Genomic DNA, 12,625 nt, shown 5'->3' on the forward strand with positions numbered 1-12,625 from the left:
AGGATTAGGGATGATGTTCGAAACTGGTTCTCCCGGTTGTTCGATAAGAAAAGAACCGATTCCATGGACTCGAATCCCTTTTTGAGAACCGGTTACCCTTTTCAAGGCCACTAAAGTCTTTTTCTTTACTATGCACTATAGTAAAGAAAAAGAGTTGGTTCTTTATTCGAATCCCTGGGAATGAATCCCCCTTCACAGGAAATGCCCTGTGGGACATCACAGGAAATGACGTAGCTCAGTCTAATGACTGAGCTACATCACTTCCTGTAATGTCACACAAGCAGCAAAAATAACGGACCGGAAAAAACGCCTCAAGGCATGGCTATTTTACAAAAAAATATGACGAGGAAAAGGCAATTTGCAATTATTGCCAGGCTTTGCTCTCATGTAAGGGGGGAAGTACAACAAGCATGTTGAAACATTTTTAGGCTGCACATAACCTGAACGTTCGAGAACCGTGTCGTGTCTTCGACACGTGGAGAAGCAGCGACAGAGATGACGAAGCACGCCCCTCTTCCTCAAACCTGCAGTGGCGGTGAGTAACTAACGTTAACTGTTGCCGGTTAATTTCCATATTTGCTCACTTGTAGCCTTTAGGCTAAAATAAGGTTACCTCTTATGTCAACTAGGACTGCAGTAATGTTAGCTAGACTAACGTTACCTAAGCACAGTCAGTGGCTAACGGTAACGTTAACGTTAGCCTTTTTGTATGTGTCTGATAACGTTAACGTTATCTTGTAGCCTACACCACTCCAGAGTTTGCAGGTCTGTCTAATAAACTAGTGCTTTCTTTCTTTCTTTAGTTTATTTCGTGCATGAACACACTTACAGCATAACACATCACAGTTTCATATCATTCACTTTACATCATGTCCGAAAAGGAGTAGGAAGAAGTAAAGCTTATTTAATCCTACCCCTTTCCCACTTCAGAGCGTTTACAAATATATACATCATTTACTGACCTTTTTATAATAAAATAACATCTGTGATATAGTATATACAACAGTTTTGTAATATGTAATTAATTAATTAAGTCATTATTAATATACTGAGATGAAGAATATCTTATTTTCAATAAGGTTGAAAGTATTTCTCATAATTCTTCTTTGTACTTTGTGAGCACTATTAATTTGAACAACCTCTTAAAGTGGATCATATCAGTACAATGTTTAACTTCATTACTTAATCCAGTCCATCATTTAATTCCACATACTAATTCTAAAGACTTAATAACAGACACCCTAGTCTTCACATTCAGTGTTGATGACCGAAGTGCTGTTATCAACCAAACCTACCCCCCCCCCCCCCACACATCCCACACCCTGGATTGTAAATAATGTAAATAATTAAATGTGATTGATTGATTGATTGATTGAAATGTATATACTCTGATGATTAACCTGTGTGATGACTGCATTATGATGATAGTATATATTTGTACCATGAATTGATTTAAGTGGACCCCGACTTAAACAAATTGAAAAACTTATTTGGGTGTTACCATTTAGTGGTCAATTGTACGGAATATGTACTGTACTGTGCAATCTACTAATAAAAGTCTCAATCAATCAATCAATCAATTCAGCTAATTTCCACCCTAATTCTATGCTGTGTCTGTCCCTCATTTTCCCTCCAGGACAAGGATGTGCAGTCATTCCTGGAGGAGGCCACACTGATGGACCCCAGAAGGTTTAGATACAGACTGGAGGAGGATGTCGTCAAACCTACCTGTGTGTCCAAGTTAGTTCCACGCCAAGTAAACGTGTTTTTTCCACCGTTGGTGACCCGATTAGCGAAGAGCGGGTCAGACTTGATCCTGAAAAAGCAGACATGCAAATTTTTTGGAAGAAGAATTGTTGATTGATGACTGTGGTGTTCTTAGTGTCATAGTGTGTGTAGTTAGTATGTTCCAATAGCAGCAGAAGTGCACTTTTTGGAGAGCTGTATTATTTTCAGTTTTGTGCCCAAGGGACTGATTTTATTTAACACTATATTATTATTTATACACCTATAGCAGTGGTTCTTAACCTGGGTTCGATCGAACCCTAAGGGTTCGGTGAGTCGGCCACAGGGGTTCGGCGGAGCCTCCGCCGTGGAGGTCAAGACACACCCGACTCATCGTGTGAATAAAAACTTCTCCCTATCGACGTATTATGGATACCCCAAAACAATGTTTCCTCTAATTTTCCATATGTGTGAGCAAACGTAAAAACTCCTTGAGCATTCAGTGGAGCACATGTGAGCGATGTCAGACACATGCACTGTGGCCACACCAGCAGCACACCTGTCCCAAACCTGACTAAATAACAAGTTAAATGTTTTATTATTATAATCAAATAACAGCAGTCATTTGCTTGAGATTATTTTCTAATATAAGTGTTTTGGCCCACTTACAATGACAATAACAAAAAATATTGTTTTTCATGAGCTGTGTACTAGAATTATATGTGTGGGTGGGGGTCCTGTTTTGGAAATAATTTGTACCCCTTTCAGATATCGCATTTAGTTCCCACTAAAACATTCACATGTTGCACAATGAGATGTGAACATGGGATCATGTGTACATTCCTGTAACTTTCTGTTTGTAAAATATATCTTTATTAGTATTTCTTTAAAATAATAACATGATTTCATGATTAATATTTATAAATTAAGATTAAATTAAAGAAAAAAACATTTTATTTTTCACTAAAGAAGGGTTCGGTGAATGCGCATATGAAACTGGTAGGGTTCGGTACCTCCAACAAGGTTAAGAACCACAGGTTGTTTTTGTGTTACTGTATATATTTGTTTTTCTGAAAAATCCCACTAAATATACTTTGGGTAACAACAGTCAATATTTATTTATTTAATTTTTTAGGGGGTAACAGTCAATATTTATTTATTTATTTTATTTATTTTTTTCTTATAAAATAAAAGTGAGCTATTGTTAAACCAAATATTGTGTTTTTTTCCATATACAACAACCTATCTGGATTCGATAAGAGAATCGACAAGGAATCGGTTTGATAAGAGGATTCGATAATGGGCTCGAACTCGATAATTTCTTATCAAACATCATCCCTAATCAGGACCTATTATTGTACTTATTCTAACCATATTGAGGATAGACGGTAGTTTTGTGGAAAAAATGTTTCAAATCTATATGAAATAAAAAAAAGTCTGCTAATAATAAAATAGTTTTAAAAAATTAGAAAAGAAAAATAAATTTGTACAGTATTATATTATTATTATTATTATTATTATTATAACATATTATAAATACACACACACTTATACATTTATGTATACATATATGTATATATATATATATATATATATATATATATATATATATATATATATATATATATATATATATATACTGTATTTACACATATATACATACATACAGTACATAGATTTATACATATATACATACTGTATTTACACATATATACATACATACATACATACAGTACATAGATTTATACATATATTCATAAAAACAACACATGTGTATATGTATATATATATATATATACACACATATACATACATATATATATGTACAGTATATACACATATATATACACATACAAATATACATATACATGTGTATATATGTATATACATATATACATGTGTATATACATATACATGTGTATATATGTATATACATATATACATGTATATATACATATACATTTGTATATATGAATATACATATATACATGTATATATACATACATATATATGTATATATACATTAACACACACATATATATATATATATATATATATATATATATATATATATATATATATAAATATACACATATAAACATATATATACATATACACATATATATATATGTATATATACATGTATATATATGTATATATGTGTATATATATATATGTTTGTATAATATATATATATATATGTATATATGTGTATATATATATATGTTTGTATAATATATATATATATATATATATATATATATATATATATATATATATATATATATATATATATATATATATATATATATATATATATATATATATATATAATGGTGGTGGTCGGAGGGGCCGTTGGCGCATATTGCAGCCACGCTTCCGTCAGTCTACCCCAGTACCCCAGGGCAGCTGTGGCTATGAAAGTAGCTTACCACCACCAGGTGTGAATGAATGATGGGTTCTACATGTAAAGCGACTTTGGGTACTTAGAAAAGCGCTATATAAATCCCAGGTATTATTATTATTATTATTATATATATATATACAAACATATATATACACACCTATTAAGTGGCCTAGTGGTTAGAGTGTCCGCCCTGAGATCGGTAGGTTGTGAGTTCAAACCCCGGCTGAGTCATACAAAAGACTATAAAAATGGGACCCATTACCTCCCTGCTTGGCACTTAGCATCAAGGTTTGGAATTGGGGGTTAAATCACCAAAAATGATTCCCGGGCGCGGCCACCGCTGCTGCTCACTACTCCCTTCATCTCCCAGGGGGTGATCAAGGGTGATGCGTCAAATGCAGAGAATAATTTCGCCACACCTAGTGTGTGTGTGACAATCATTGGTACTTTAAATTTTTTAATACATAGATATATACATATATATATGTGTATATATATGTGTATATATATGATATATGTGTATGTATATATATATATATATATATATATATATATATATATATATATATATATATATATATATATATATATATATGTGTGTATATACATATATATGTGTGTATATATACTGTACATATACAGTATATGTATATATATATATGTATATACATATACATATAGATACATATAAATGTATATACTTATATATATATATACATATACATGTATATACTTATATATATATACATACATGTATATGTATATACGTATGTATATACATGTAAATATATATATATGTATATATATATATATATATATATGTATATACATGTAAATATATATACATGTATACATATAAATACATATATATATATATATATATATATATATATATATATATATATATATATATATATATATATATATATATATATATACAATTGTGTTTTTATTAGGCTTGTAATGCCTTTTAAACATGCATTGGTTCTTGGAGGAAAATGCATACTTTTTCAATGATTTATTTATTATTTATTATTAGTGCATTGGTTTGTTTGTGTTACAGAATCAGCACAGGAAGTGAACAAACAAATATTTTAGAAATTGCAATGATTTATATAAGGGATTTATAAAAGCTGTGCTTCTTCATACTCCTTTTTGGACATGTTGTAAAGAGAAATTGAAAATATATGATGTACCATATTGTAACTGTATGCATATTCAAAATAAACAAATACCATAGCCATAACAATAATTGGTTTGTCTGCAGAAAATAACTTCAAAACACATATTTTGAATAAAACATGTTCTTTGCAAGACACCATCTAACACCAATATATTGTATCCAAATTGTCCCCTTAAAGCTGATTTAAATTTTTTTAAATATATATATAATTTTGGATATGTTTAGTAAATATTTTTTTTGCAAAAAAAAAGCAAAATGCATCATCAATATATCGTATTCAAATTGTTCCCTAAAACCTGAATGAATAAAAAAAGTAATTTTAAATACGTATAGTAAATATTTTTTGCAGAAAAGATTCAATATGCATCATTGAATGATATATGCAAATTAATACCTTCTTTACATACATTTTTTGGATTAATGATTTGTTTGTTTTACAATTGTCTAAGTGGAACAATGATGTACATATAATAAGCACAAATATGAACCACTTACCTGAGCTGCTGTTATGGAAATTAAACAAACGGAATAAAATCCTTGTCTGATTGCTTTCAAAACTTCTTGATTTTTATTTTCTCTTTCTAATTGTTTTATTGATAAAAGAAAAAATGTAGCTATGTACGCTCTTCCTGCAGCCCACAGTGAAAAGGACTCACTGAGCCAGAGTGAACAGGGAAAGGTAGGAAGGGAGGCAGTGAGGGAGGGAGGACTGAGAAGGACTCACGTATTTTAACCTCCATCCCAACACACCTCAGAAGAGAAGAGTGTTTGCCACCTCCATCCATGTTTGCACACATGAACAATTTACATGAAAAACGCTGCAATTGTGTCTCATTTCTATTTAGGCGAAATAGCAACCTTTTGGTTTTCCTTCATTAGTCTTGATTTTAAGTGGATTCTCACACACGTTAAGAGTAACAGATCAATTTGTATTTTATTTTGGTATTTTCTATTTTATTTATTGGTATTATTTCTACTAATGTTCTCTCAATGTTATATTTTTATAAATGTAATAATGTACTATTTATATTTGATTTTTACATATATCTTATAATCTGTTTCATACTTCTTCTTCTTCATTCTCCAATGTGGACGCCTCAAAGGTGGCTTTTTTCCATCAATCCTCAGTGCCATGCCATGTTTTGTTTGTGTCAATAGTGCTGTGTGTGTGTGTGTGTGTGTTCTCATCTCTTTTTTTTTTTTTTGTAAAGCACTTTGTATTGCCACATGCCTGTGCATGAAACGCGTTATATAAATGAAGTTTGATGGGTTAATTGATCACCTGGAGGAAGTAACGGGGTGCTGGGGAGGGAGGATCAGGACATCTTTTCGGAGATGACAGAAAATAAAAGAAATAACGGAAATATGAATTGTTGTCAGGTTTGATTTCAGAGCATGCAAACAGTTAATAATAATCTAATTATGTTATATATTCCATTTTATATTGTTATGTTATTATCTTGGTCTAGTTTGATTCTATTTTATTTGAACAAAGAAAATTCCAAGTTTGTGAAGCTCTTCACTGACATTGGCAATAAAAATCATTCTGATTCTGATTTTTTTTAATTTTTTTTTTTAAGTCGAATCTCCAAAGTTGACCACAATTACTTCTGGAAGCTGGTTAACTTCCAATTTCTTAAAAATGTTAAACTATTTTTTCCACAATATAGGAATCATAGTTGAAATGAGCCCCATCATAAAACTATATAGGCATTTAAAGTCATAGTTTAGTTGTTATACAAGCATAAAACCACTGTATGAAAACACAAAATACAATAAAAATGACTCACCCTTAAATGGCACGTGAAGTATTTGGTGCAAACACAATTGGAGCCACATTTATCTGTCAAACAATTTTAAAAACAAGTCAACCGTCGTGTTGGAAAACAGAAATAATTTGCTTGCTTACCATTTTATCTTTGATGACGCATAGCAGGGGAGTGACATGTTTTAATATTGATGTCCCCTTATTGTTGTTTTGTACTGGACAGCCAGGACAGAGGAAATAGAAGAAAACAACACATCCTTACAGTCAACAAAACAACAGTGATTTATCTGGTCTAAACTCTAAAATCTCATTTTGGGTTTCTTTTATACATTTTACACATTTATTTATACGTATTTAGCATATACACTACCGTTCAAAAGTTTGGGGTCACATTGACATGTCCTTATTTTTGAAGGAAAAGCACTGCACTTTTCAATGAAGATAACATTAAACTAGTCTTAACTTTAAACAAATACTCTATACGTTGCAAATGTGGTAAATGACTATTCTAGCAGCAAATGTCTGGTTTTTGGTGCAATATCTACATAGGTGTATAGAGGCCCATTTCCAGCAACTATCACTCCAGTGTTCTAATGGTACAATGTGTTTGCTCATTGGCTCAGAAGGCTAATTGATGATTAGAAAACCCTTGTGCAATCATGTTCACACATCTGAAAACAGTTTAGCTCGTTACAGAAGCTACAAAACTGACCTTCCTTTGAGCAGATTGAGTTTCTGGAGCATCACATTTGTGGGGTCAATTAAACGCTCAAAATGGCCAGAAAAAGAGAATTTTCATTTGAAACTCAACAGTCTATTCTTGTTCTTAGAAATGAAGGCTATTCCACAAAATTGTTTGGGTGACCCCAAACTTTTGAACGGTAGTGTACATCTGAACCATATGTCCTTTAAAGCCCTATATGTAATGATAATAATAAATAAAACAATATTAATAGTAATACCTCCACCTTGTATTACTACAGCCGGATGTGTGACGCCAATTGGACACTTGACAGCCAAAAAATTCTTCTCCTGAAGCCGTTTCTCCCTTTTTTCAAGTGGACAATACATTCAGGAAAATGACATGTCTATGACATACAATTTAAGTTATGATCGATTCTTCTTACTGCATCGAGACTATAGAACACAAAGAATGGCGACTGGAAAAATTTTGGTTTGCGAACAAGAAACCATTTCTGATGAGATCCCAAAAAAAAATGGTTGTAATTAAAATGTTGCCTCTCCGAAGATAATGTTTGGTTGTAATTGACTCTCTCGAGAAGGGTACAGGTAAACTGTGCTGGTGTTACTAATGCAGGGATCACTAACTGGCAGACCACAGTTTGAGTGCGGACCCAGACGCAGTCCCGTATTAACCTGGGGCCTTATGTATTAAAAGGGAACTGCACCACTAATGGGAGTTATTACTTTATTGAGTCTATTGCGCCCATAAAACCCTCTAAAAACATAAAAAAACGCTAAGAATACTACATTTACATTTTGGGACCTGAATATTAACCAAATACCAGCGATATCGTTATTATAAGCAATAATGCAGAGGAACTACTTTTACCGGCGCATTGATCACAAAAGAAAGTTTGTCTTGATTATAAATAATGCCGCTCACTTGTATAGTAAAAGTTTGTGGCCATAAACCGAGAAGTTGGTTAACTTAGACCGAGAGATAGCGAGAAAGACATGAAAAGACATTCGTCTGCATCCCCTTTTTTATACTTACGTGAGGATTATGATTACCGTATTTTTCGGACTATAAGTCGCAGTTTTTTTCATAGTTTGGCCGGGGGGTGCGACTTATACTCAGGAGCGACTTGTGTGTGAAATTATTAACACATTACCGTAAAATATCAAATAATATTATTTAGCTCATTCATGTAAGAGACTAGACGTATAAGATTTCATGGGATTTAGCGATTAGGAGTGACAGATTTTTTGGTAAACGTATAGCATGTTCTATATGTTATAGTTATTTGAATGACTCTTACCATAATATGTTACGTTAACATACCAGGCACGTTCTCAGTTGGTTATTTATGCCTCATATAAAGTACACTTATTCAGCCTGTTGTTCACTATTCTTTATTTATTTTAAATTGCCTTTCAAATGTCTATTCTTGGTGTTGGGTTTTCTCAAATACATTTACCCCAAAAATGCGACTTATACTCCAGTGCGACTTATATATGTTTTTTTCCTTCTTTATTATGCATTTTCGGCCGGTGCGACTTATACTCCGAAAAATACGGTAACTCTTCTTTGAAACGGGACGATATAAACATCCCATCAGTCGGCATCCCAGTGAGAGCAGACATTGTACAGCGAGGGATTGTTTTCTTATGTTTGTATTTCTTGTTTAGCACTTAGCAATACTGCTACGTACTGGACCTGTTTAACACTCAGCTTCTAAAACTTGTAGCTCATCCTCCTTATATGCAGGCTCAAAAATCACATTTTTTTCCAAAGTAGTCCTTGTTGTCTCTAATGAAGGAAAATGCGAAAGTTGTGATGTGTCTGTGAAAAGAATACGTTGCTGTATGCTTAAAATGACCAAAAAGGTCAATGTTACATGTCATTATGAATGTGCCTGTTAATACATTACATACATACTTACAGCCAGTGTTGGGACTACATTGTACTTTGTAACGCGTTACTGTAACGCCGTTAGTTTCGACGGTAACTAGTAATCTAACGCGTTATTTTTTTATATTCAGTAACTCAGTTACCGTTACTACATGATGCGTTACTGCGTTATTTTACGTTATTTTTTATGTAGTATCGGCTAGAAACTGATGCGCTGCGGTGTCGTTCTTCTGAATCTTCCTCTGTCACAAGCCGGAGAGAAGAAAAGAGCCGTGTGTCTGGGTGTGGGTGTGGGGGGGAGGGACACACGTGATCCGCGGTTTGATATATAAAACAAAACAAAAAGGTTGTTCGCATGCACGTTCAGTCCACACACAGCGTGGTCATGGCGAGCGGAGTAACGGAGGAGCTTGAACGCCCCGCGCCATTTAATCGGTGTGTTTATAGGAGCAGACTCAGTTGTGCAAGACGAGGGTTTTAAACACATGCTGAACGTGCTTGAGCCACGTTACGACATCCCGTCACGCACCCACTTCAGTGATAAGATTGTGCCAGATCTTTATGAGCAGGAGAAGAAAAAAGTTGTGGATGAACTATCCAGAGCATCATCTGTTGCGCTCACGACAGACTGGTGGACGTCCAGGGAAACTATGTGACGATAAGCGCTCACTTCATCACAGCATACTGGCAGATGAGCAGACACGCCCCCTCTACGAGAGTCACCTTGCGCAGGTACTGACACAAGCAGTGGAGGAATGGAAGATAAAGATATCCCAGTCACAAGTGATAATGCCAAAAATCACATAAATGCAGTGAATGAGGCAGGACTGGGACCACAGATAGGTGCTTTGCACATGTAGTGAATTTGGCATCACATCTCAGTCAATAGGATGGATCAGGAAGGAGGTTTCCTAGCACAACAGCTGCTCATGTGCTTAAGACAAAGCAAGAAATGCTAAAGCTGCCTACTCATAAAGCTCATACATGATGTCCCAACGAAGTGGAACTCCACTTATGATATGTTGGAGCAGCAGGCAGCTATATACTCTGACTTGACCCACAAGACCCTGAAGACAAATGTCAAAGACATCATCACCCTGTCTGATGATGATGTGAGAGTGGCAGAGGAGGTCCTCCAGGTGCTTAAACCCTTCAAAACTGTTACATCTCTACTGAGCACTGAAACTTCACCATCTGTGTCAATGATCCTGCCACTGAAAACAAGGATTGTACATTCCATGACTCCAAGTGTGGAAGACAGCACCATCACTTTAGATGTCAGACTTTATTTCACTATCTATGTTTCAAGGAAGATGATGTGCCTTCTTATGTTGCACTTTAAGTTGTTTTTTATTAATGGTCATTGGTCCAAGTTTAAAGAAAGGAGAAATGCCTTTTTATGTTGCACTGTTTTTCATTAATTATGTTAAAATTAAAATAAAAATGCATGTCAAGTTTATCAACAGATTGTATTATTCTCCAGTGCAATAACAGTATTGTAATGAAGGCTAAAAGGGCATTAATGGGAGCTTTAAAAAAAAAAGAAGAAAAAAATAAGTAACTAAATAGTTACTTTTCACAGTAACGCATTACTTTTTGATGTAAGTAACTGAGTTAGTAACTGAGTTACTTTTGAAATTAAGTAACTAGTAATTGTAACTAGTTACTGGTTACTGGGGTTCAATCCCCACCTTCTACCTTCCTAGTCACGTCCGTTGTGTCCTTGGGCAAGACACTTCACCCTTTGCCTCTGATGGCTGCTGGTTAGCGCCTTGCATGGCAGCTCCCGCCATCAGTGTGTGAATGTGTGTGTGAATGGGTAAATGTGGAAATACTGTCAAAGCGCTTTGAGTACCTTGAAGGTAGAAAAGCACTATACAAGTATAACCCATTTATCATTTATTTATTTATTTTCAGTAACTAACCCAACACTGCTTACAGCATGTGTATAAAACATTGATGGAGGTGTTTGGCCACTTTATAAGCGCAATAGATACAATAACTCCCATTACCTCCATTGTTAGCTGACTTTTGCTAGCGTTTATTTACGAGTTAGAATGTATGAATGTAATGTAATGAAAGAAAAATATATATATGTGCTTGTCTCAGATAAGGATTGTGAATAATAGGCAACATTTAAAATAAAAAAGTGCGGTTCCACTTTAGCCGTTCGCACAAAAACCTGGCGTACGCCTTTTTTTCACAGCAAAGTATCAAGATTGCGCTGCCGCACGGCAACTTCATGGCTCACGTGCTCACATTTCTACATGCTGTGGATATTTTGGCGACACACAGAGGTGATACTGGGCAACTGTTTGAATAAAAAATGTGCAAACTAACTCTCCTCAGACTGATTCATGCGCACATCAGAGACATATTATTACAAACAGTTAATTTCCCATACAATGCAGCAGAACAGGCCGGTATTTTTGCGCAATTTGCAAAAATGCACCGACACCCAACTGTCCTAAACAGAGCTACTGACTGCACACATAGTGCTCTAAAAGCACTATCATATGACGAATATGTATATGGCAACAGGAAACATTTGGGGCGGCATGGCTCGGTTGGTAGAGCGGCCATGCCAGCTGTGTGCAAAGTACACTCATTTTAAAAAGCTGTGGGTTAAGTGTGAAATACTAAACCACACCTTTTCCTCAGCGCATGCATGCACTGTTGCAGTAGCTTGCAACAACCGTGGAATAGAGTACATTTTTTACACTCCAGCAAGAAGCACCTTCAAGTCATTGTCGGTGAAATTCTTCTATTTTGCAGTCTTGATCATTATCTTTGTGTTTTCTGAATGTGTAAATGAGAAATCCAAGGCAGATGGCTAATTTTAATATGTTTTGTGTATTTAAATGGGGGCTCATTTCCACCTTGACTGGGATACAAAAAAGAAAGGTGCTTGAATGCATACGTGCGCACACATTCCTACATCTGAAT

General features: G+C 34.5%; 1 protein-coding gene across 1 annotated transcript in view; it reads right to left on the bottom strand.

The window, feature by feature from the left end:
- The window catches only part of LOC133658141 (prolactin-releasing peptide receptor-like), a 103,959-nt gene extending 98,135 nt beyond the window's left edge, over positions 1 to 5,824 (bottom strand). Inside the window, exons 1-2 of the mRNA XM_062059799.1 lie at positions 5,811 to 5,824; positions 1,729 to 1,816 (exon numbers count right to left, since the gene is read on the bottom strand). The gene's annotated coding sequence lies outside the window, so the exon portion shown is untranslated. The remainder of the gene's footprint in view (positions 1 to 1,728; positions 1,817 to 5,810) is intronic.
- Positions 5,825 to 12,625: the final 6,801 nt, after the last annotated feature.

This window comes from Entelurus aequoreus, linkage group LG10 (assembly GCF_033978785.1).
Source record: "Entelurus aequoreus isolate RoL-2023_Sb linkage group LG10, RoL_Eaeq_v1.1, whole genome shotgun sequence".
NCBI lineage: Eukaryota > Metazoa > Chordata > Actinopteri > Syngnathiformes > Syngnathidae > Entelurus > Entelurus aequoreus.